Source organism: Corvus brachyrhynchos, unplaced genomic scaffold (assembly GCF_000691975.1).
Source record: "Corvus brachyrhynchos isolate BGI_N302 unplaced genomic scaffold, ASM69197v1 scaffold115, whole genome shotgun sequence".
Lineage (NCBI taxonomy): Eukaryota > Metazoa > Chordata > Aves > Passeriformes > Corvidae > Corvus > Corvus brachyrhynchos.
Genome location: NW_008239553.1, coordinates 10524398 through 10529200, shown reverse-complemented (window position 1 = coordinate 10529200; position 4803 = coordinate 10524398). Strand labels below are relative to the sequence as shown.

General features: G+C 37.9%; 1 protein-coding gene across 13 annotated transcripts in view; it reads right to left on the bottom strand.

The window, feature by feature from the left end:
• The window catches only part of DPF3 (double PHD fingers 3), a 195469-nt gene that overhangs the window by 35651 nt on the left and 155015 nt on the right, over positions 1–4803 (bottom strand). For 5 of the 13 annotated variants that reach the window (XR_001864451.1, XR_001864452.1, XR_001864453.1 and 2 more), the window contains one exon: positions 1590–2984. The exons of the other annotated variants lie outside the window; for them this stretch is intronic. The gene's annotated coding sequence lies outside the window, so the exon portion shown is untranslated. The remainder of the gene's footprint in view (positions 1–1589; positions 2985–4803) is intronic. 13 annotated transcript variants of the gene reach the window in all.

Below are 4803 nucleotides of genomic sequence, written 5' to 3'. Positions count from 1 at the left end.
TGTTTATCTCAATCCAATAAGGCATCTTGAGGAATCTAAGAACTACTCTCACTCCATAACAGTGAATTAATTTTACCTTACTTGCTCTCTCAGGACTATATTGAACGAGTGAGCATTCATAAACACATTAATGACATAAATAACTGTGAGGATATTTTCTATGCTATCTGTAATAAATGTCAGCTGGCAATTCGTATGCACTTTGTGAGCTGTTGTGGTTTCTTTCTGAGGGTACTGTGCTACTCAGTTGTCACAAAGATGGGTGGTTTGGTTGCAAAAGGATTAAGACTGTATGCATTGTCATAGTAACTGTATTTGTGAAACTAAGTCAAAACTTAATGAATTACGGGCATCTGATTATTATTTGTATTCCAAAAGAGCCCAGAATGCATTAGGCATGGTTCACAAAAGACAATGTTAAGGACTCCACTTGGAAAAACTCCATTTAGAGTATGCCTCTTCTGCAGTTTATGCAGTGATTGGAGTTCTTCAGAAAGATGTACTTGGGTAGGTTTCAGCTACCTAATTCAGGTGCTGCAAGGACTGAGCTTTAGTAAATACAGAAGAGTAGCAAGACATTATATATTTATCTTGCACTATTTCAGAGGAAAAAAAGGACTGGTTGTGGAAGAAATGAATGTTTTTATCAGTTAAAGTACACTTCTCATTGACAGGATTATGTCACAATATAATTGATTTGACACTTGATTGATTATAATAAATCAGGAGAAACACAATAGCAACAGAAAAGGATTATCAAAATGGGGAAAGCTTAAACGAGGCTTTCTCCTGGCAAGTATGCATGGTTCTGGCATGCACTGTCCTTTGGTATACACATACTGAGGTACTTGTAATGTTTTCTAACAGCATCCTGAAGGCAGATTATTAATGTAATCTAGACATCCATTGTTTTATAGTCTGGATTAATGCCTGTACACCTAAAAGCAGAATTTGTCCACTGCTCATTCCATGTCTAAAGAGAAAAATTAAAAAATCAAGAGGCTGAATTGTTTCTCTTTTTTTCTACATGGTTGGAGGCTGGGGGAGGGAGTTGAAATTGCTCTCAGAGACAGGTTACCCTAGTAAAGAAACAGGAAAAATGGAGTCCATTTGGTCTGGCTTCATTCATTACACATATCCAAATTCTTTATTGCAAGGCTGAGACTTTTACAAATATCAATATCACACACCTACAGTTTAAGGATTAGGCACTGTCCAGAGAAATATCTCCTTTGCCTTTGCTCTAAATCAGGTCATGATTTCACCCTGTTTGCATTATATACATCAGTAAAAATAGGTCTTTAGAACTTAATCTAGCCCCTGCTCCAGGGAGATTTTTGCCTGCATTAGGACAGCAAAACGTAACTACACACTGACTCCTTTTGCATCACTTCTGACTGTACACAAGTCTGGATCCTGCTCCCACAAAACTTCCATTGGCTTCACCAGGGGTGTGAATGTGGCACATACTTATAATACAATTTAATCCATGGGACTTGCTGCTACAAAAAGCTCAGTCAGGGGTCTGCTGAAAATCCAGGGCACAGAAATTTCACAATTGAGTGAAAGACATTTCAGCTTGGACATACCTTTCAGATCCTGTTGCATGTTTCCTCCTTTCTGGGAAAGTTGCTAGGAAGGGAGTCACTCTCTTCTCCATTGCCCTTGGAACTTTAATTAGTATTGCTTTGGTTTATTTCAAAAGAAGCAATTAAAAAGCAAATAAAGTGTCTCATGAGACACTACAGAGAGAAAAAACAGGGCAACACAGGAAAAAATGCTGTGAATTGAAATTTAAAAATGGAAAGAAAAGTATAGGTGAGGTATTTTTCCGTGTCATTTCTTCCATGATTCTGCTTCTCCATTTGTTTTGCCTGTGATGTCTATGACTTGCCATTCATATTCCATCCCTATGCTTGGAAATTGCTGTCCATCAAGTGAAAGATGAAGGAAAAGAAAAAAAAGGTAGAATGGTGCGGGGAAGACACGAAGGGCTGCAGGGAGATCTACTGAGTGTAAAGGTGTCCAAAGGAGATGGAAATGTGCTCCCCAAGGCCATGGTCTTCAATGGTGCTGCTTGTATTTTCAGGCTGTAGCATAGCAGATGTATGAGAAGAGCCAGACTTCACATGCTACAGTAAGTGCAAAATCTCGAAATGCAGAAGCCATCACATCAAGGGTTTCCTTGTCCCCTGATAGAGTCTGCCCACAGTGGTTCTCTAGAAACAGTTCTATTATCAAGTAGACATCCATTGCTTTTTTCTTTGTTTTTTTTTTCTATTTTTTTATTTAAAAAGTAGTTTTTCTAAAAATATATAGAATATATAAATAATAATAATTAAAAAAAACTATTTGGGTTTACTTTCTGTTCTCCAACCCATCTGTATTTTTTGTGGTTTGCTGATATATATATTAAAAGACAAGAAAATCAACTCTGCTCACTATTAAAAAAAAATATTAAATCCATTTTTTATGTTTCCAAAGAGAAAGAGAAGGAGGGGAGGTGGGATAAAACCAAATTAAAATGAAAAAAAAACCTAAACAAAAAAGGAAAATCAAAAACCTTCTGTCTCTTCAAAGTAGTTGTCAAGAGCTTTAAATGCTTGTGCTTTCAGTGTATGCCCCACAGGGAAAACATAACAAATATAACAAAAAAAAGGGGAAAAAAAAACCCAACCAACCAAAAACTCAAGGGGACCTAAAATTAAAAAAAAAAGAAAAAGGTAATAATCTTAGTAGTAAAAAGGACAGCAAATCGCTCAGAGTCTCTGTGTCTTTTTAGTTATTTTAGCAGCCGCCCTTTTTGTCTGCAGAGGGAGAGCTGCCACCACAGCCACCTCCTCGGCTCGAGAGAGGCTCTTCTGCATCGTCCTCGTCAAAGCCATGAAAGGTCGAGGTGTCGCTTTCTGACGTGGAACCGAACAAGTCCTCCGTAGTGCGTGCTGGCGCTGCTTCGTCCCTCCTGCCTTCTCTTCCCAAATGAGCTGACATGTATGATGAATATATCAGCACATGGGTTAAGCAACAGGCATCATCATCATCATTTTTTTCATCATTTGCATTATCATTAAACAAGTCAGACTATCAAGCTCATAGGTGTGTGCTGGTGTTTGCCCGCGCACCCCAACAACATAGCATAGGTAGAACTGCAGTAAGAAAAATAACAAAGGATCAATTTCTCTTTCGAAGGAAAAAATCTACAAACACCACAGGTGCCCATAGCTACAGCAGCGAAAGGGTTAATCATGTTTTCCTCTCTTCAAAAGACCGTAAAATATTTCCCCGTGATTACTTAGATCAATTTTTAAATATTTTTAGACCATATAAGTAATGAGACACTGTTAGCTCTAAGCACAATGGCATCAACAGTCACAAATTTTCTGCTGTAGAAATGTAAACCACTAGATACCTCACCAACCTCAGGACTACTTTTTATCCCCGTTCTTCACCTGATCCTAAAGAACCTCCTCTGCAGACAAAATTAAATACATTTTGAAGACTAAATGAAAGTAACCTAAACCAGTACTTTAATACAAATTTCATGGTGTGTACTTAAAAAAAAAAAACAACCAAAAAAACCCCCAAAACTAATATATACAGTTCAACAACTAAGACAACTGGAGGAGTAACCCATCTTGGGGAACACTGAAAAGTTCAAATTTGTGTGAGTCAATCCAACTTTCAAGATGGAACAGGAAATTCTCCACACAGAATATCAATAAAGGCAACAACAACCATAAGAAGACTCTTAAAAAGAGAAGTCAAATACTGAAACCTGTGAAATTGAGGTTTGTTTTCTCTCCCAGTCAAACTTTTTATGTGATTAATAGTACGACCTTCAAATTCCCTCTTCGGGGAAGGTAGACAAAAAGATGTCTTTTGTGCCCCAGCAAAACTGAAGTGTGAGATTTTAGGGAACAGCTATTTTGTTATTCACAAACAGTAGCATGGTATTAAGCAACCAACTGTTGGTTCCCTGCTCCAGCTACAGGAGTCAGCCATATAGCAAGTACACTGCATTGCTTGAGACAAAAAGAAGTAAATCCTGTTCACAAAAAAGAAAATGGATATAACAAAATAATTGGCAGTAAACCATATTGTAGAAATGTGATTTTACTGACTTTGTGAACAGAATAAACAATATAATTTCCGTGACCTCTCTTTCAGTGTAATGAAAATGTTCTCCATTATTATAAAAGAGAAAGATGGCAAACACCAAAGAGGGTTCGTTGTTTTAGTTTAGAGATTAGTGTGTGGTTATACCTTAATCGCTTTCATCGCACATCAGTCACAGCATTGCAGACCCTATGAATGACCCAAGTGGATCAGAATTTGTACAAGGATAGCATTTAATGGAACTGATTTTGCACAGTTTAGGCTACAGGCTGATCTACTTGTTCTATCACACTAAGGAATCAAGGGAATTAATGTATTTGTGTTGCATTCTGATATAATCACCATAGCAGTGTTTGAGTAGCAATACAATATGGATCCATCTCACTGTGCCATATCAGGAAATGCTGAAATTAGTTATATGGAAATATAACACTCAAGGCGAAGGGCAATGATCTTCCAAGATGGCACCACAGACCCCATGGACTTCCCCCTTCAGTTATTAGAAGCAATCGCATATACACTAAAAGGTCCATGTCTCAGACGGCACAGCATTCATAAGCACGCCCCTGGAGAAACCCACAGGGGTTGCCATTGATCCTCTGGTGGCCAGTATAATTTCACAATATCTTCAGAGGTCACAACAACTGCAGAAGGCAATTTCAGTGAGAGTCTAATCATTCTCCCACT